At 43.6% G+C, this 21,771-nt stretch overlaps 1 pseudogene; it reads left to right on the plus strand.

Annotated features, from left to right (window-relative positions):
- Positions 1 to 638: 638 nt before the first annotated feature.
- Positions 639 to 1,344, plus strand: LOC101043123 (small ribosomal subunit protein eS8 pseudogene; annotated as a pseudogene).
- Positions 1,345 to 21,771: the final 20,427 nt, after the last annotated feature.

A 21,771-nucleotide genomic window follows, 5' to 3' on the forward strand; every position in this document is an offset into this window, starting at 1 on the left:
TTGGAAAATGAATTGGAGTTTTTATAGTTGCAGCCGAGTTTTATGCATACAATAAAATCCTGTACACATAAAATCCTGTATACAATAAAATCCAGGTCTTTTCTTTCCTCTCCCATTTCTGTCCTGTGATCGCAGCTCTACATCAGAAGTATTCAAACTTTGGGCCAGGTGCAGTGGCTCCTGCTTGTAATCCCAGCACTTTGGGAGGCCCAAGGCAGGCAGATCACCTGAGGTCACAGTCTGACCAACATGGTGAAACCCCACCTCTACTGAAAACACAAAATTAGCTGGGTGAGGTGACGCACGCCTATAATCCCAGCTCAGGAAGCTGAGACAGGAGAATCGCTTCAACCCGGGAGGCAGAGGTCGCAGTGAGCCAAGATTAGGCCACTGCACTCCAGCCTGGGCAACAAGAGTGAAACCCCATCTCAAAAAAAAAAAAAAGGGAAGAAGAAAAAAATAAAAGAAGTGTTCACACTTTGTAGTCCACCTGCAGAACGCACTATTCAAACAGAATCTTATGTGAAAGCACAATATGTAAAGAGCGTAAATGCAGGAAACAACGTAAAGGTGGGGCGGGGCAGCGTTTTACAAACCTGACCGTCAATCTGCGCGGTTTCTCTTTCCAGCCAGCGCCGAGCGATGGGCATCTCTCGGGACAACGGGCACAAGCGCCGCAAGACCGAGGGCAAGAGAAAGCCCCACCACAAGCAGCGGAAGTCTGAGCTGGGGCGCCCGGCTGCCAACACCAAGACTGGCCCCCGCCACAGCCACACAGTCCGTGTGCGGGGTGGTAACAAGAAATACGGTGCGCTGAGGCTGGACGTGGGGAGTGTCTCCTGGGGCTCAGAGCGTTGTACTCGCAAAACAAGGCTCACCCATGTTGTCTATAACGCGTCTAATAACGAGCTGGTCCGTACCAAGACCCTGGTGAAGAATTGCATCGCGCTCATCGACAGCACGCCGTACCGACAGCGGTACGAGTCCCACCATGCGCTGCCGCTGGGCTGCAAGAAGGGAGCCAAGCTGCCTCCTGAGGAAGAAGAGATTTTAAACAAAAACGTTCTAAAAAAATTCAGAAGAAATACCACGAAAGGAAAAAGAATGCCAAAATCAGCAGTCTCCTGGAGGAGCAGTTCCAGCAGGGCAAGCTTCTTGCATGCATCGCTTCAAGGCCGGGACAGTGTGGCCCAGCAGATGGCTATGTGCTAGAGGGCAAAGAGTTCGAGTTCTATCTTAGGAAAATCAAGGCCCAGAAAGGCAAATAAGTCCTTGTTTTCTGTCTTCACCCATGTAATAAAGGTGTTTATTGTTCTGTTAAAAAAAAAAAAAAAAAAAAAAAAAGAGTGTAAATGCAATGCAGGGTTCCACTTTGGGCCAAAGTAGAGTAACAGGTATCACATTTATCCTCTTGATGAAAATAGTAACAACATCAATTTAAAAAAAAAAAAAAAAAAAAAACAGTTTTCAAGCTACGAGACACTTCCTGATGGAGGACAGTGATCACCCTGAGGCAGGAAGCAAACCAGGAGAGCCCTGACATTGCCCCCATCTTGAAAGAGTTTCCAGGTAACAGTGCAGAGGGAGGAACCCATGTGCCAGAAGACTCCATAATTTGATGAGACAGAGCTGAGAGGTTGTATGGTTTCGATTATGTGAGATGTCCAGAATGGGTAGAACCATGGAGCCTGAAAGTAGACAACACGAGTTCCCTAGGCTGGGAGGAGAGGCAAGTGGGGAGTGACTGTTAATGGCTTTTCTTTTTGGAGTGATAAAAATGTTGTGAACCTAGACAGTGGTTAGGATTGTATAACTTTGTGAATACACTAAAAAATTAACTGCATTGTACACTCGATAAGGGTGAATTTTACAGTGTGTGAATTGTATCTCAATAAAATAATTTACAAGACATAGTATTAAAGGCCAGGGAGAAATGAAAGTATATTATATGGCTATTAAGCCATCAAGGATGTCTTCTGTTATTCTGTTTCTTTGTTGTTTTTATTTCATCCTCTTTAGTAGACATCACTGCCGATCATCAATTATTTCCAGTATTTTTCACTTCCAGGGGTGTGATAGGCTTGTACCTCTCTGCCTCTGTATTAGTCAACTCAGGCTTCCAGAATAGAATATACCACAGACTGTGTGTGCCTTAAACAACAGAAATTTATTTCCTCACAGTTCTGAAGGCTGGAAGTCCAAGACAACAAGGTACAGGTAGGATCATTTTTGGTGAGGGCTCTCTTCCTGGCTTACAGACGGCTGCCTTCTCACTGTGTCCTCACATTCCCTTCTCTGTCCACACACTCCTGGGTGCTCTTCTCCTTCCTCTAAAGCATGATAACTTAACCTGTCCCAACTAAGGCAGCTTCCATATTAAACACTGTTATCTTGCTTGAGTATCTTCATGTTTGTAATTTTAAAAACTCGTATAATGTTTCAAAGAGTTAAGGTTTCACTTTAAAAAAAAAAAAAAAGAAGACCCCATTGTGGAACACCTAGAATATTTCTCATATTTCTCTATTAAATAATCAAACTGCAAAAAAAAATTCTTTAACTTATGACTCTGTCTTTAAAATTTTTTTTTTAATTCCTTAAGTTATATCCCCGAGTGAGATTACTGGGTCAAAAATTCCATAATTTTATAGATGTTGATTTGTATGACCTTTCACTCTATTACCTGTAACATATACATGTAGCTGTTCTACTATATCTTTACAGTCATTAGGTTGTAGTATTGTTTTCACCTTATTAAAGTGATATGCAAATGATCCCAAACTTAGGATGTTTCAACTTAAGGTTATTCAACTTTAGGCCGGGCGCGGTGGCTCACGCCTGTAATCCCAGCACTTTGGGAGGCCGAGGCGGGTGGATCATGAGGTCAAGAGATCGAGACCATCCCGGTCAACATGGTGAAACCCCATCTCTACTAAAAATACAAAACATTAGCTGGGCATGGTGGCACGTGCCTGTAATCCCAGCTACTCAGGAGGCTGAGGCAGGAGAATTGCCTGAACCCGGGAGGCGGAGGTTGCGGTGAGCCGAGATTGCGCCATTGCACTCCAGCCTGGGTAACAAGAGCGAAACTCCGTATCACAAAAAGGTTGTTCCACTATATAATGGTGCAAAAGCAATACACATTTAGTAGAAACTGTACTTTGAGTACTTACACAGTCGTTCTTATTTCACTTTCAGTACAGTGCTGAATAAATCACATAAGATATTCTATACTTTTTGTAATGGCTTTGGTTAGGTGATTTTACCCAGCTGTAGGCTAATGTAAGTGTTCTGAGCACGTTTTAATCTAAACTACGATGTTTGGTAGGTTAGGTATATTAAATGCATTTTCAACTCACGATATTTTCAACTTATGATGGGTTTACTGGGAAGTAGCTACACTGTAAGTTGAGGAGTATCTGTAAAGATTCATGCAAAAATTCATTAAAAATCTGCATCATTTTGCACAATGCATAAATAAAGGGTGATAACTAGATTCTAAAAAGTAGCCTCCCGTAGTGCATTTAAAGTTTGATTTGTTTTAATCAGCGTAATGGGTCTATCCTGGTCAAGTATGACAATTGTGTTGTGGTGTCCATTGAAGTAGGTGGGGTGTAAATTCTATGAAGGGCCGGACTGGCTGAAGGATGTGGTCCTCGCGCTAAGCACTTCATATAGTCATATGCACGGTGAGCTTAAAGAGCAATTGGAGTGTCTTGGCCCATGTAGGTGGAACACTGCAGAGTGTCAGGCAGAGCTGGATGGCAGGTACAGTCAAGGGTGGGGCTCTATCTCTCTCAAGGTCAGCTCTGCCTCCCATTGTATTGACTTCTTCTGAAGGCAGGTTCTCCCATGAAATGGGGAAGATGGCCACCAGCAGCCTCCCGGTTTTAGCAGTACAGGGTTCTGCCATGAAGTGGGAAAGATAGTCAACTCAAGGGAGGCCCTTCTGGCCTTGTGGAAACACATCCTTTGCATCAGTCCCACTTCCTGTGGCCAACTGGGGGTGGTGTGCTGATGGACATCCTAGGACCACAAGGAATGGGAAAATGAGTTCTTCCAGGGAAGGGGGATCCTGGGCAGACCAAACAATCAAAGTCCCCTGTGTCACACATCCTCATACACTGCTATGGCTGAACTGAATTTGGGGTAATTCCAGATCAGCCTGAAGCATCCTGTAGCATCAACTTATGAAGGGGATATTATGACAGAGGACATGCTTTAAAAAAATAGGAACATATCAAACGGACATAGGAGTCATCCTGAAAGAGCACCCCATGCCAGAGCTGGGACAATCCATGAGTCTGTGCCAATGTAAGTAAAAGCGTGAACAAGTAAATACATAGGGAAGAAGAGACAAATCTTTGTCACAGAAGTACCACAAGTAATACAGGAGAGCATCGATGCAGCCACTTCTCCAGGAGGTAGGGCTTCATTGCTGTCCTAGTGATGTGGACTGGACCTGCTGACTCACTTCCTCTAGAAGGGTATGGAAAACAAAAAATAGCAACTTCACGATGGAGTAATCTGGCAGACGCCACCACAACCCAGGGCTCAAGGTTAACATCACCAGAGATGAGTCATGGTGAGGTCATGTGCCCCCGAGGTAAGGCAATGAGAAGGGCACTTCACTCCTGTGGCGCTCACCCCCAAAACATAACCCCGATCAATCACGGACAACATCGGGCGGACTCAAAGTGATGCAGATCGTCCAGAATTCCTGAGCAGCACTCCTCCAAAGGGTGATGGTCTTAAAAAAGAAACAAAGTCCCGGAAACGGTCACAGATGGGAGGAGGTTAAAGAGACATGAAGTCTAAACGTACTGTGGGACCCCGGATGGAACCCTGAAACAGAAAAAAGGCATGAGTGAAAAAAATTGGTGAAATACAAAAAAAGTCTGGAGTTTAGGTAGCAGTATTGTGCCCGTACTAACTTCATAGTGCGTTTATGTAAGACGTCAACAATTGCAGGAAACTGGGTGGTCGGTATAGGGAAACTCACTGTATTATCTTTACAACTTTTCTCTAAATCTGAGATTATTCCAAAATTTAAAAGTTTACTTGAGAAATTAACAGTGATTACCTGTTCCATACTAGGCACTGATTTAAGGGCTATGCCTATATTAACTTTTAAAAGTCTTAACAATAACATTATGAGGCATCTACTGTTAAGATTACCATGCTAATTTTATGGAGGAGGCCACCCAATCTGAGAGGTTTAGTGACCATCTTTAGTCACGTGGTTCTGAGTGTGCAATTTGGTTTGGTTCTCAAGCCTGTAATCTGCAATCTTGAAATCTACATAACAAACTTTCAAGGAAGAGTCTATAGCTGCACAGAGTTAATATTGTTTTTCCTGTTGAACATGCTTACCTTAGGGGAAAAACCTGTTCTGGTCTGCAGAGCTCTCGGGGGTTCCCCTCCACACATTCCCTTTGCATACACTTTTCTAAGAGACAAGCTAGTGTTCCTAATCCCTAATACCCAGGCACCGCAATACTGGCGATTTCCAGAAGAGAAATGCAGGCAGCTCAGAAGAGAATTGAGAGAGAAAGAACCAACAAAAGCGAAATAAAATGTAGGGGAGGAAAGTATGAAAAGCAGTGCAAGCTTCATTCCCTCACCAGAGTAACTCAGGGGTTGAGGAGAAACAGCTCGCTGCCTTACATGTCGGGCACAGAACCCAAATTACCCACGAGAAAAGTGCAGTGGGCCCTCAGCCTCCTGCTTTTGCTAATGAAAAGGACCTGTTTTCTGTTCTGATAGCGATCAGTGAATACCAGCCACTGAATGACTCTCACGTGGTATGCCGTGTGATGTTAGTTAAAGCTCACGCTCCTGAATTCTCACAATATTATGCCTTTTACCCACCTTGTAGAGTGGGGGTCTCAGCCCAAACATGTCCACCGCCTGATTCCACAGCGGCCATGAGCTTAGAACAGTTGTTATGTGACTAAATGGTTGAAAAATAGATCAAATGATGACTGTTGTGTGACACGTGAAAATTATACCTAACTCAAACTTCGATATTCATAATTTAAGTTTTATAAACACAGTCTTGCCCATTTGTTTACATATGGTCTATGACTGCCTTCACACCGGAGAGTGTGACAATATGGTTTGCAAAGCCCAAAATATTTACTAACTAGCCCCTTGTAGAAAACGTTTGTTGAGCCCTGGTATGGATAAAGACCCTGTGGCCTGGAGAGATTGAAAAAAACTCACCTGTGAGGATGCAAAAGAAACTGTTGTCTGGATCAGCCCAGGGGAGGGAAGGGGACGTGGGTGAGAAGGCTGGGCGTTTGCATCGGACCCTTCTTTGCTGAGGGTTATTTTCTACAGTGAGCACAGACTACTTTGATCTCCAGGGGCCGCAAGTGGTGAGGTATCCTTCAAACCCAGGCAGCTCTGCAAAGCCCACCCACTGAAGAAATAGGATGCATCCCAAGACGTGAGGCTCAGGACTGTTGCTCAGTTTGAATTTTTCCGGACCCTAAGTTATTTTGTAATATGACTGAGAGAACACGAACTCCAGAAAGGCAATAAACTCATAGCATTGTAAAGTGAAGTAAAATCTTAAACTCTTCTAAATAAGTGAAAAGTAACTAAATAAGTCTCAACACGTTTTCCCTCCAATATTTAAAACAGAAATTTAATGCAAAAATGAATGCATGAATTGCCAAAAGCAAGGAAAATGTCCCCATGAATTAGAAACCAGTGTCTTGATGATAGAGGTGTCCTGGATTTGGGATGTCTCCTCCTCAAGGCCGTGATAGAGGAAACTGTTCATTCATTCAACAAATATTGGGTAGGGGTCTGCTCTGTTGTAGCAATTGCTCAGAAAGCAAAACTGAGACGGGCAAGGTCCCTGCTCTTCTGAAACTTACACTTTAATGGAAGAGAGAGAAAATAAATAAGAAAACAAATTTTAAAACATCATTTCAGGCAACAGTGAGTCCATGAAGCAAACAAGCAGAGTGATAGGACAAAGTCGAGGTGGCGGGTGCACGTGGGATGAGTGGCCCAGGAAGGCTCTCTGGGCAGAGCCCTGAAGGGGAAGATGTCAGCTGTTTGGAGACCAGAGTCGGATCATTACAGACAGAGAGAGAAGGCAAGAGAAAGGCTCAAGGGGAGAAAGAGTAAGGTATACTCAACAAACAGGAAGTACGCATGGAACAGTATCAATGGGGAGGGTGCCTGAGAGGGTGCTGGGGAGGGCGGGAGCAGCCACAGGAGTGGGGCCTTGGAGGCAAGAGCAAAGAGGTCAGGTTTCATTGTGAGTAAGATGGTGTGGTGGGTTGAACCGTGTCTCCCTAAGATGTGCTCAAGCCGTAACCTCTGGTGTCTGTGAATGTGACCTTATTGGAAGGTAGGGTCTTTGTGAATGTAATCAAGATAAAATGAGGTCATACTGGAATCAGAGGGACCCTAAATCAAATTATGGGCATCCTTATAAGAAGAGGGAGGATTGGGAGGCTGAGGCGGGTGGATCGCCTGAAGTCAGGAGTTTGAGACCAGCCTGGCCAATATGGTGAAACCCTGTCTCTACTAAAAATACAAAAATTAGCTGGGCATGGTGGCACTTGCCTGTAGTCCCAGCTGCTCAGGAGGCTGAGGCAGGAGAATCACTTGAACCCAGGAGATGGAGGTTGCCGTAAGTCGAGATCATGCCGCTGTACTCACGCCTAGGTGACAGAGCGATACTCCGTCCCGGAGTGGGGAAAAGAAAAGAGGCAGGACACACCAGATACACACAGGAAGAAGGTCACGAGATGAGAGAGACCGAGACTGAGTGATGCAGCTACAGGTCAAGGAGCACAGCAGAGGGAAGGACAGGGTGATTCTCCCCAGGGGCTTTGGAGGGAGCATGGCCCTGCTGATGCCTTGATTTTGGACTTCCAGCCTCTGAAATTGTGAGAGAATAAAGTTCTACTTTTTTGAGCTTCTCAGTTTGTGGCACCTCATCATAGTGGCCCTTAGAAACTAACACAGATGGGAAGTCACAAGAGGGCTTTACAGAATGGTGTGATCTTAAACCATAACAGGTGCTGTGGCTGTCGTGCTAAAGAATGGAATGGAAGAGGCTGTGAAGGGGGTGATGGTCAGGGTCGAATCACAGGTCAGAAGCGGCAGCGACCCTTGTCGGGAGCTTGGCTCCCGTGGCACAGCTGAGGTTCTGTAAAGGCTGCCAGGCACAATGCAGTCACACACAGCCCACACGGATGCATCCACCTGCACTCTTGAGGACCAAAAATTACAGAGCCCGAATGAAGGCAGGAAATTGCAAATACTGGCCCTGACATACACAAAGCTCCCTGGAAGAGTTTCTTGAGGGCAGATACCATGGTTTTCCATTCTCTTGCATCTCCACCAATTTTTATCGAGGGTTGAGTGCATAGTCTAGTTAGTCAGTAGTTACTCTCCTGCTTACTACCCCACTCACACGTACTCTGGTAAAGGCCTGCTGAGTGCTTCTGGATGGCTTGAAACAGAAAAGGTTCCAACCCATGAGCAGATCTCCTACACGTGCCACCGATACTCCATTTTCCTTCTCTTTCATATTCTCCTTCAACCTTGCTAGAATTCATCTATTGCACATATAAAAAAAGTTAACTATAGTTTATCCGGAAATTTAGTCGTTGTAAAGAATACATGGGCTCACTCTGTCTCTTACTTGGGATGAGAATTTTTTTTCTCTTTTACTTGGAATCAGTGACAATCATTAGCCTAGCTTTAATGAACTAATCAGGGATTCCATTGCAATGAAATTTGGGGCCACCTAGTTAGTTTCACAGGGGTGATCAGTAGATGCTCCCATCAGGTCTTGATATCCATCTCCCTTTAAAAGCAAATTTTAAAAAGCTACTCTCGTGGTCATGATGGATAGATTTACAGATGTGTCAATGAAACTCTTCGTTTGGAATTTATGTAGCTAAGTACATATTGACTTTGTGTCACTGAGAATACCAAGATTTATTATTCTTGAAGATAAGTAATAACCTTGACTTTGACTTGGTCAATATTTATCTCATGAGTCAATAAATCTCCTGCAATAAATTTCAACTAAACCCTAAACTTTCTGATAGTGGGCTGTATTCTCTGCTCTTTTTCATAGGGAACCAGTGGTCAAACCTGTGGAAATATTCTCAGACGTACGTTATTTTTGGTGAACTCAGTCTGGTTATGATGGCAGACTTTTATCCAAATAATTTAATGTGGGTGGGAAAATTACAGAGTGAATCTTTTTGTCTTCTTTTCAGTAGTTATGACCAATGAATCTCCTCCCCAGTCCAGCTTTTTCTAAAGCTGATCCCAAGTGCTAACATCAGACACCAGCCTGATCAGGCTGAAGGCAAAGCCTGTCTGCAAATAAAGGCGATATATGACACCGGCCATTTGTGTCCCTGTCACCGCAGGCATTATCTGAGCTGCCCTTTTATATTTTAGCAGTGTATGATCTCATACTAACTTTCCATAAGCTCAAAATACTTTTTTGGTGTTTGCTGCTCAAATAGTTTGTCACTGTCTAAAGCTACAGTGTGCTCTGTGAGCAACCAAAGAGAGTTGTTCTCATCTGGCTGGACGTGAGAGGGTGGTTGTGTCCCCAGGTGACTCAGCTTCTGCAGCCAGAAAGGACCTTTCCCTACGATGATGTTCCAGGAAGTCCCCTTTCCTCCACCTTCTCCACGTGGAGCACGTCCCACAGTTTGTCAGTGTGTACATAACAGGCTGGCAGTATGCTGTCTCTTTCCTTCTCCTTCAGGGAGCATGTGCATAGGGGTTCCCGCTTTCCACATGATTTTTGGACCTTACCAGGAGGTTACTGAAGCCCAAAGAAGCTGATTCACAGAGAAGATTCCTTGGCGTGACGCTCCCCATGGCCCATTCACTGTGTCTTCTCCTGCTCTGAAGAGGCCCATTCTAACATACTGGCAGATGAATCTGCAGATAAAGATCAGCTTTAATACCCAGTGGCTCTGGACCTAACCACCTGAGATTCTTCCATCTAATGATAATTTTAGGAAGGATACTTTTCAGCTGAAAGAATACCTACATCCACGTTTTTGTCTATCCCAAGGCTTTGTTGTTTTGTGTATTTCTGTTTCGTTTTGCTTGAAGCCAGGTTTATTTAATGTTGTTGATTTGTTTGTTTGCCAGAATTGCTAGAGAAGCTAGGGTTACTCATGAAATTTTCTGGACAATCTAAAATACGCACTTAGATGATATCAACCAACTAATCGATCATTCGACATGGTAAGATATTGCCCAGATACGAGGATGTTTCTTTTCTAACGTTGCTGTTGAGGGAGAGTGGCAAATAAAAGCAAAGATTCCAGAGCCAGACTGCCTACATGTGGATCCAGTCTCTAATACTTACCAGCTGTGTGATTTTGGGCAAAGTTCCTGTCTCTTTGTGCTTATTTCCTCATGAGTAAAATTGGGATCATTGTAAGATCATGCATTAATTTAGTGAATAGTTGAAATTTATAGAATAGTGCCTGGCACCTAGTACGTGCCATGTTAAGTGTTTGATAAGTACACACAGTGACATCTTGCCAACAGTCATGACTTTTATTTATTAAATTCCTACTCTCGGGCAGCCACTTCATGAAGGTTATTATATCTAATCCTCATAACCATTCTCCAAGGCATATTATTTTGAAGATGAAGAACCAGATTTGAGAGATCAGATGATTTATCTGAGACGACAGAGCATGTGGTAAGAGCTGGGATTTCAATTCGGGCCTTTGGAGTCAAAAATCTGATTGCATGTTCATTATAGCATTGTCCCTGATAAGATTCAAAAGTCACTTTTACTGAGCACTTATCATATACCTGCCAATTTCACGTATGTTGCTTCAAGGACTGCAACAACCCCTCTGGTTTGCTTGCTTCTGTTTTCAGGGGCTCAGGGAATTAAGGCACCTGTGTGAGTAGTAGACCCAGGATTCAAACGCAGGTCTTTTGAGACTGAAGCTGTTCGCTTTCCACACATCCCCAAACCACAAGGATTCACATCTGTTGAACATGACCTCTGAGCAGCTTTGACGTTGTTACCTTCCCACATCCCAGCTTTTCGAATAGAAAATTGTCAAGCCTATGGAGAAATTGAAAGAATAGAACAATGAATATCTGAATAACCTTCAACTAGTTTCAACAATTATTTCTATAACAAAAGGTTTCAAACATACAGAAGAGTTGCAAAGAAATATTAAATGAGACCGAGAAGGTCGTGTTTCAGTGATAAAGGGTACAACATGCACTAAAATCTAACTGTGATAAATATGTACCCACTTCACAACAGCATCAAAATCCATAAAGTAACTACCATATGAGCTATTATGGGAACAGAAACACATCAGGTGTGAGACTTCATTTCTCTCACCTGTGAAAAATCAAGTAAGGATGCAAAACATATGTAAGACCGAAGCAAGGCGAGATGCTTAAGAGAGCACTGTGAGCGTGGTGGGGGCGGGGGCGGAATCCTAATCCAGAATGGCAGAGGAGGACAGTAACGAGCAAGTGTTCTTGCGGAGATGAGCATTCCAATCAGAGAGGGTGCTTAAGGACTGTACCAATTGCCTGAGAGAAGGCAATACACTCCAGACTACCGACAACATGAAAACAACAGCCCTTGGAGAAATTCCTCTCCTGCCTAAGAACAGAACAGACAGATTCCCTTTCCCTCAGCAAAAGAGCTAGCTTCTGCTTAAGTAGTCAGATGTCTTCAGAAGTCAGGTAGATCACGTAGATCAACGTGTAAAGGATAAGGGAGCAGCTGACCGTCGTTAAAGAATACAGCTTTGCCTAAAGACTGTGCTGGCGTTTGTTAAGGGAAGTGTCAAGTCAAACAGTACATACCTGAGGAGGATATTCTTCTCCAAGGGCCACAGCTTTTGTCCCCTGATTTGTACTTCAGTTTTATTTTTTTACTTCCCTGGCCAAGGTCTGAGACAGAGATTATTTGAAATGGTTTACTGCATTGGGTAGAGAAAGGGATGTTTAAGGGGTGTAAGGTGTAGGGGTGTAATCATATAAGGGACGTGCCAATCTGTGAACTAGATAAGGGTCCATGAGCAGAAATTCTAGGCATCTCTAGCTCCCCCTAACTCCAAGAAAGAGTTTTATTTCTATGTTCTCAAGTATAACCTAAGGCCATTAGACACACCCAAATAAAATGTAAGTACAAAATATTATATTCTATTTCAATGAATTTGATGATTTCTAAGTACTTTGGTATCCATCACCTTCGCTAAGCCTCACACATTCAAGATATGAATTATCTGTGTCATAATTCCATGCAGATGTCAGCATCACGGCTGGGAGGAGAGGATGATGGAGACTACTAGAGTGCTTGAGCGAATGGACTACTGAGGAAGACTGCCAGAGGAGGCAGCAAATATTGGGAGGACGCCTGAAATGTGGCCACCACAAAGACAACAGCAGAAGGTGTATAGGCAGCCGAGCTCATGGCATTTTTCTTGGCTACCTATGGTCTATGTCGTGCATACAAGTGACTCAAAAGTTCCTGGCTACCCAAATAACGTAATATGCAAAGGCTGAAAGTATCATTGTACTGACAGAGGCCAGAGGTCATGATAAAGGCCACTATTCACAAGGACTCAAAATTGTGGAAAGGATTTCAGCTTCTGGCCAAGACAGGATAACAGAAACCAGATTTATCCTCCCATGTGAAACAATTTAAAAGCTAGACAAGACCCCTGGAGCAACAGCAGACTTCTTGTCAGAATTATGCAAGTCAGAAACACTGAAACAACATCTTTTAAAAAAAAAAAAAAAAACTCTTCATAGAATTCCATGTCTAATGAAAATATTTTCTTTCAGAAATAAAGGCAAACAAAAACCTTTTCAGGCACTAAAAAGTTTCCAAACCATTCATCACCAGCAGAATCACAGTAAAGATGGAAATCTGGATTTATACAAAGGAATGAGGAGCATCAGGAGTGATAGGTGGGCAAATATAAAATGACTTTTTTATCGTTAAAAATATGTATTTTAAAAACATAATTGACTATTCAAACCAAAACAAATCAAAATGTTTCATGAGGTCTACAACATGGAATAAAAGGTATGACAGCCACAGCACAGAGGTCAAGAGGGAGAAGGAACGTCTATGCGGTAAGCTTTGGATCATCTGTGTGAAGTAGTATATACCACATCAGGTCGCATGTCTCCATGCTGTGCAAAGACGCTGGACTTCCACATATTGAGGAAACATCTGAAATCATGGTTTCCTGTGGAATGTGGAGAGACTGTGGAAAAGTCAAAGTAATTCCTCTGAACCTCAGCTTTTTTCTTTTTTAAAATTATAAATTGACAATTTGTAATCGCATATAATTATAGGGTAAAGAGTGATGTTATAATGTAGGACCACAATGTGGAAATCAAGCTAGTAGCCGGGCATGGTGGCTCACTCCTGTAATACCCAGCACTTTGGGAGGCCAAGGTGGGCAGATCACCTGAGGTCAGGAGTTTGAGACAAGCCTGGTCAACATGGTGAAACCCTGTTTCTACTAAAAATACAAAAAAAGTAGCCAGGCATGGTGGCAGGCACCTGTTATCCCAGCTATTCAGGAGACTGAGGCAGGAGAATCACTTGAACCCAGGAGACAGAGGTTGCAGTGAGCCAAGATTGTGTGCATTCCAGCCTGGGTGACAGAGCAAGATTCAGTCTCAAAAAAAAAAAAAAAGGAGTTAACATATTTATCACTTCAAATACTAAACATTTTTTGTGCTAAGAATATATGAAATTTACTTTCAGTAATTTGGAAATGTACAAAACTCTATTATTAACTATATTCACCATGCACTGCAATCGAACTTCAAAAAAAAAAAAAAGCCATATTCTTTCTGTTTATCTCAGATTTTGTGCCTATTGATCACCATCTTCCCCCATTTTCTTGACCCCCAGGCCCCATAACCCCCATTCTAATCTCTGCTTCTTTAAGTTCGGTTATTTTTAGAGTCCACATATAAGTGAGAACACATGGTGTTTGCCTTTCCGGGGCTAGCTTATTTCATTCAGCACAGTGTTCTCCAGTTCCACCCACATTGTCAAAAATGACCGAATTTCCCTCTTTTTTTAAAGCTAAATAGTATTCCACTGTGTGTATGTGTGCCACATTTTCTTTATTTATCCATCTGTTAATGGACACTGAGACCGATTTCATAACTTGGCTATTGTAAACAGTGCGTGGCAAACATGGGGGTGCAGACATCTGTTCCACAAACTGACTTCAAATCTTTCAGGTAAATACCCAAGCGAGATTGCCAAATCATATGGTAATTCAATCTTAGTTCTTTGAGGGACCTCCATATGGTTTCCCATAATGGCTGTACTAATTTAACGTTCCCACTAATGGTGTATGAGGAGCCCCTTTCTCCACATCCTTTCCAACACTTATTATTATCTTCCACTTTTTTGACATTCTGACAGGTGTGAGATAATAACTCATTGTGGTTTTAATTTGCATTTCCCTAGTGGTTGGCCATGTTGAGCTTTTTTTCATTATCTATTGGCTATTTGTATGTCTTCTTTTGAGAAATGTCTATTTATGTCCCTTGCCCGTTTTAAAAAAATGGGTTTTGCTATTGAGTTGCTTGAGCTCCGTATATATATTGGATATTAACCCCTTATCAGGTGTATGGCTTGCAAATATTTTCTCCCAATCAGTAGGTTGTCTCTGTACACTGTTACTTGTTTCCTTTGCTGTGTAGAAGCTTTTTAGTTTGATCTAAACCTGTTTGTTTATTTAGGCTTAATTTGCCCACACTTTGGAGGTTGACTGCAAACACTCATTTCCAATACCAACGTTGTACAGTTTTTCCCCTCTATCTTCTGGTCTTATGCTTAAGTCTTTAGTCCATTTTGAGCTGACTTTTGTATATGGGGTGAGATTCTGTGAAAACTGGAATTCCACATGCAGAAGAAGAATTTGAGACTCTGTCTCAAAAAAAAAAAAAAAAGGCTGTTTTGCTCTAATTTTTTAAAGCAACAGAAATCTCTCAGTTATACCTTTCAGATATAAAAATATAAAAGTCATGAATAAAATGAGAATTATTTGACATGTGGAATTCCAGTTTTCATGGGATGAATGAATTCTTCTGCACATGGAATTCCAGTTTTCACAACAACACCACTTATTAAAGTGGTTGTTCTTTTCCTATTGCATATGTTCGTGGAAACTTTTTGAAAAGTGTGTTGACTATATATGCATGAGTTCATTTCTGGACTTGCTATTCTGTTTCATTGGTCAATGTACCTATTTTTTGCCAGTACCATGCTGTATTAATTACTACAGCTTTGTAGTATAGTTTGAAATCAGGTAGTATGATAACCCCAGCTTTGTTCTTTTTGCTCATGATTGCCTTGGTATTTGGGTTTTTTTTTTTTTGTAGTTCCATATGAATTTTAGGATTTTAAGAAATTTTTATAAAAAATAATTTTTTGACATTGTTACTCTGTAATTGTCTGTTCTCATGCTGCTAATATAGACATACCAGAGACTCACAGTTCCACGTGGCTGGGGAGACCTCACAATCATGGTGGAAGAGCAAGGAATGTCTTACATGGTGGCAGGCAAAAGAGGGCTCGTGCAGGGAAATTCCCCTTTATAAAACCATCAGATCCTGTGAGACTTATTCACTATGACGAGAATAGCATGGGAAAGACCCACCCCTACGATTCAATTGCCTCCCGCTGGGTTCCTCCATGACACATGGGAATTGTGAGACCTACATTTCAAGACGTGATTTCGGTGGGGACACAGCCAAACTCTATCATACTTAATGTATGGTCCATGAAGCATTTAAAACATTTCCATCTCAGGCCCTACCCCAAATCTACTGAATCAGAATTTTCATTTTAACAAGTTTCCCACATGACTCATAGGTACTGTCAATCAAGGAAAACGACCAGGAAAGTCTCAGTCATTTTAGGAGGTTTCTTTGTCAAAGTTAAGGATGTGCCTAGAAGACGTGCCTATGTCTTTCTCTGAAGATGACTTTGAGAGCTTCGATATTTAAACGGGAAAGGGTGGAATATCGAGAAAGCACAATTTTCATGTGAGAGGACCGTGGGGAAAAGAGTCATTCATGCCTTTGGCTCAGTGAATCCGCATTTTTACATAAGATAACGGAGACAATAGGAAAGAGGAAGCAATCAGATATTCATTTGTCCCAGGTGGGCAGAGGGAGGACGTTGAGTTCTGTCCTATGTCCCTGCACCTGTGAAGATAAGCCATCAATTGTTGTTGCCATGGTGAACTCTAACACATACGCTTTAGGGTACAGCTCTTGGGGCCCCCAGGGAATTTCCCTGTGGCAAAATGTGAGGGAGGGATATAGCCTTTCCTCTTTGTAGCCATCTTATTCAGGAACCAAAATGGGAGACAGGTATGCATGACCCAGTTCCCAGCCTGACTCTTTCCTTTTGCTGAGTGAGTCTGAGGCCCCAAGATTTATTTTCCTTTTACAGTACTAGAGAGATTGAGAATCAAATGCAGTAGGACTCAACTGACATACTATATAAGCAGGCACTTTTTAAAACTAAAAACACCGTATTAATATGTTTTGCAGTATCCAAGAAAATAGAAATTGGGCATTTCTCATTTCTCATTATAATTGCATATGCAAGAAATTTTTCACTTTATTTTCAGCTTGAGATAATGGGCAGTTTTAAAATAAAAATGATAAAGCATCAAGATGAATATGTTAATTGCTATTAAGAAAGAGGCTGGGGGCTGGGCTTGGTGGATCACAACTGTAATCCCAGCACTTTGGAAGTCCAAGGCAGGTAGATCACATGAGGTCCGTAGTTCAAGACCAGCCTGGCCAACATGGTGAAACCCCTTCTCTACTAAAAATACAAAAATCAGCCGGGCATGGTGGTGGGCACCTGTAATCCCAGCTACTCCAGAGGCTGAGGCAGGAGAATGGCTTGAAATTGGAAGGTGGAGGTTGCAGTGAGCGGAGATTGCGTCATTGCACTCCAGGCTGGGTGACAGAGTGCAACTCTGTGTTCAAAAAAAAGAAAGAAAGTCTGTCTTGCTCCAGTTTTTTAAAGCAACAGAAATCTCTACCAATGGTACACCTTTCAGATATAAAAATCATAAATAAAATGAGAATTCAATCAACTACATTCTTGTTTCCCCAAATTGGCTGGTAATAAGAATAACCGCGCTCTTTACTGTTCTTAAGTGTGCATTACTTTAGTTTGAAACTGCTGTGAATTAGGGAGGGTGGAGTACAAGTAATGGTGATCATGAAGAAGAGAGGATTTCTTGGCTGTGGCCAGACCAGGGCCTTCCTACACCTAGCGAGAGCAGAGCAGAAGCTCCCTGCAGCTCCTGAGCCCAGAAACAGCAGCAGCTTCTCTGTGCAGGATGCTGAGGTCAGCTCACCGGCTTTGTGAATGGCTATGTAAGACTGCCTATTTCTTTTTGTAGCTTAAGACAGGAGGGGAACGTTGTGCTCCAGGAAGTTGCTGCTTCCTCTCTCATTTTGGGGGATGAACAAGTGGCCTTTGGTCACCTAAGGGTATAGGCCTCAGGACCTGATGTCATCCTGGTTTCTGGCCAAGGCTGGGAGTTTCCTGGAATGTGGAAAGGGTCCTGGGCTTGGTGTTCCCATGGCTGCACGCTACATTACATGGACAGACAACCTGGGTCTGGTAAACTTGCTGGAAATTGGTCCTTTGGGGCTGGATTTTCATTTGGGTTATCTTCTCAGGCCCCTGGCTATGATTCCCTTGCCTCTGGAGGGGTAGAGGAAGTAGGGACAGTTCCATAGCTTAGGGTAGGGATCAAAAATCTACTTACAACTATTGCCCCAGGTAAAGAACCTGCCTGAGTTTCTGATTCAGTAGTCTGGGTCTGGGGCTCGCACTGAGAAACTGCTTTTCCAAGGAGTTCCCAAGTAATCCTGATCCTGCTGGTTGGAAAATCTCGTTTTGAAAACAACTGATCTAGGAAGTGATTAGCAGTTTATAAAGCCCTTTCATGCATTTTATTGTAACTGAGTATCCCCGTTTTTCTAAGAGATTAATTATTTTTTTTCTTCTTTTCTTAATTCTTATTACCCACTTCCTAACCTTTCCAAAATGCCAATACATAGCCTTTTACCTCCCCTTCACCAGACTCTCCCCAAAAGACAAGTTCATCTAACTTGCTTCAAGGTGGAACTATAGGCTTCAAGGTGTGACTCCGAGAGAGTTAACCGTTGATTTACAAACCAAAGTATGCCCACTAGGGAGCTCTCACCCTACAGGAGTTTGCACTGAGGGATAACAGCCTGCCCTTCAATGCGACAGCAGTCACTGGTGGCACTGGAGCTAGGATACAGAGCTCTCTGCCCTTGCTCACTTCCTCCCCGCCTTTTAAATTGGCGCGGTGGCTCACGCCTGTGGTCCCAGCACTTTGGGAGACTGAGAAGGGTAGATCACAAGGTCAGGAGTTCCAGACCAGACTGGCCAACATGGTGAAACCCCATCTCTACTAAAAAATACAAAAAATTAGCTGAGTATAGTGGCTCATGCCTGTAATCCCAGCTACTTGGGAGGCTGAGGTAGGAGAATTGCTTGAACCGGGACCCCGGAGGCGGAGGTTGCAGTGAGCTGATATCGTGCCACTGCTCTCCAGCCTGGGCTACAGAGCGAAACTCCATCTCAAAAAAAAAAAAAAAAAAAAAAAAAAAAAGGCCACTTTTGGCTCCAAAACTGAAGTGGCACATTTAAAGGGAGGATTCCTGTGCCTCTTCCCCTAAGCTAGTTTCAGAATAAATCACTCTCTTTATACCAGACTCTGTATGCGGTAAGCAACTAACCTGCTATTTTGTTGCACCGTCTCATTGAATCCAGGCAACTCAAAAAGTATTAAGTTAGAATTGATCGGATTTCAGGAGTACTGTGAATCTTTCTGGGAATACTAGAAGACAGAGGGAAGAGTGAGAGTTTTGAATAGCTAATGTTTACCGGGCACTGCTTTGTTCCAGGCACTGGGGAACCATTTGTTCAGAGAAGTTAGATAATTTGTCTGAGATTGACCAGCTGCAAATAAGAACGATTTGAACTCCAAAAGTCTGGCTGCTAGGGCCAAGACCACCTTCATATCCTGGTGTTGCCTCTACTACAAATGACAATAAAATACTTGCTACTCCAAAAGTACTGGTGATTATTAAGCTTAAATACCAGATCCTGGGGCAGTCCTGTGCCCTTTAAAGAACAGTTTCTTTTAGTTTCAAAAAACAGAAGCTCACTCAAATTTACCTTGGGTAAAGGAGGAAATGCGTAAACTAAATCTCAGAAGTTACAGAAAGCAAATGAGCTTCATCAACCAATTCTCCCTCTCTCTCTCTCATCGTAGACTCTTCCTTGTGGTACCTTAGCAAATCTCCATTTTCTTCTATCATTTGGGTTTCCACTGATTATTCACATGTGATCTCATAGCGTTGTGTTTTCTGATACCCTCACTGTAAACTAGATCAGTCTCACCCTATTTCCCAAATAGATGCTCTAACACAAGAATTAGCGAGATTGGGGCGTTGTTTCAATCTTGGCCATCTCACTAGTGATTCACTGGCCTCTGAATTGGCTACCTTGGCTCTGGCAACTACCAATGGCCTAATTTGCTGTGGCGGTCTAATGGTATAATTCATAACAGAGCGGAGTGCAGTAAGTTTGGTCATTAAATGAATTATTTCAAGTTTGAAATAAAAATGTTTTGAGATATCACATACATCCTATTACAGTGAAGGTATACCTATTTCCACTAAGCCATTTTCTGGAAGCAACCATGCCTTGTGCTATTTCTGCAGAGCTCAGTGTGGCGAAGGCTGCCAGGGACTCTCCTGAGGTCCAGAATGAGGGACCAAAGTCATAACTGCCATCTGTGGCTACTGCCACACAAATCCATTTCCTCGAGGACCGCGACAAATTGCAATGGCACACCTACTATTTGCCTAGGAGTAAAAACGTGGTTTATGTAAATATCGAATGCAGATTAACTGATGGAATCTGGACCAGGAAATCCACCTGGAGCATGGAGGAGGCAGCAATGCTGCAGGGAGATGCTCTCCTGGAAAGGCACTGATGCGTGTCATCTGTTGTCTCCTGTCCTCACAAGCAACCACAGAGCCCAACAAAGTCACAGGCCTGGGGAAGTGGTCACATTTTTCACACATCAGGACATCTCTGGCCCTAAGGTAATTGTTGGAACCAATATCACAACAGCAGTTGAGCTTGAAGCATTTGAGCCCCTCCTTAAAGCCAGACAGGTGTGTCAATGCCGGCGAAAAAGGAGAATGGGATTGGACCTGGACTCCCAGAGCCCTGTCAGATAGGGAAGACGGAGATTAAACAACCCAGCTATGTCTGGGATGACTCTGGGGTCTTGGTCTTTCTATGCCAGTTGTTCTCAAAGGCCAGCATGGCGGAATTGGTTAGGACACAGATCCCTGGAGCAACTCCCGAGGATCTGGTTTTGCAGGTCTGGGTGGGGCCCCGGAATCCACATTTCTACTAAGTTTGCGGGAGGTGTGGACACTGCTGGGCTGAGGACAACTTTGAGGAACAGCTATACTCCGCATAGCCTGGAGGAGGGGTTATTCTGCCACCTGCCCAGGCGTGTGGGGGGTCGTTGTCCCACCGCTGACTGCAAGAAGGAGGAGTCTGTGATGACAAGTTCCATGCTGGACATGGCACCCTTCAAGTGCGTGCAGGGCACAGGGGAGAAACGTCTCGGAGGTGGGTGCCGCCGCGAGTCTGGAGCTCAGGGAGTAGGCTGAATTGCAGTCACTGGCACATTAGTGGAAAGGGAGGTGGCATGACTCGGGAAGAGTTACAAGGTTCACCAAGGGGGACTCATTCTCATGATCTCTCCCTTCCTCCCCAGCACGTGCCCCGACCATTTGTCTTCAGTACTCTGTATTCATTCCCTGCAGCACTGATGGCACCCAGATCCTGGGGAACTGTCAGGCACCTGCTTCCTGAAAGCCCTCTTTGTAAGTCCCCACCTCGGTTCGGGGCCTGGTCTGGTCCTGCAGGTGTCCCTCCTGGAGGTTCCAAGTCAGCCCTGGCTCCCTGCCTAGAGTTTCTCAGCCTTGGTTCCTGGGCAGTGAAAACACTGGATAGAGCAAGGAGGCCCAGGGGCAGGGAAGCAGTAGAACCTAGAGGAACAGGGAGGACGAGGAGGAGGGACAGAGGATGCAGCTGGACAGAATGCAAGTCTTATTTCCACAGAGTGAAGAGGCCAGCTTCTGATATGGCTGAAGAACTCTGTCTGAGGCCTCTCCTGGGAAGATGCTTCAAGGGTCTTTTGATCAAGGTGACCACTGAAGGCCAGCACACACGAGACCACAGGTTTTGGTTTAGGTGGAAGTAAATAATCCCGTTCCTCCGCGATCATGTCTTCCTCTTCAAGCCTAGGAAATTCTGAAAATCAGCTAAAAAAAGCAAAAGGTGAGCTGTGGCCGGGGTTAAAAGCCACCACTCCAATAGGACATGGACGGAGCAGTGAGCTGGGGATGCTACGGACTCAACTATATACCCCAAAATCCATATGTTGAAGTTCAAACCCCAATGTGACTGTATTTGAAGATAGGGTCTTTAAGGTGGTAATTAAAGTAATTGGCTAATCCAATCAAATTAGTGTCCTTATAAGAGGAGAATGGGACCCGCACGCTCAGTGGGCAGACCCTGTGAGAACACAGGAGCACAGGCTAGGGAGAAACTAGCCCTGCCCACCCCTGATCTCGGAC

Source organism: Saimiri boliviensis, chromosome 10 (assembly GCF_048565385.1).
Source record: "Saimiri boliviensis isolate mSaiBol1 chromosome 10, mSaiBol1.pri, whole genome shotgun sequence".
Lineage (NCBI taxonomy): Eukaryota > Metazoa > Chordata > Mammalia > Primates > Cebidae > Saimiri > Saimiri boliviensis.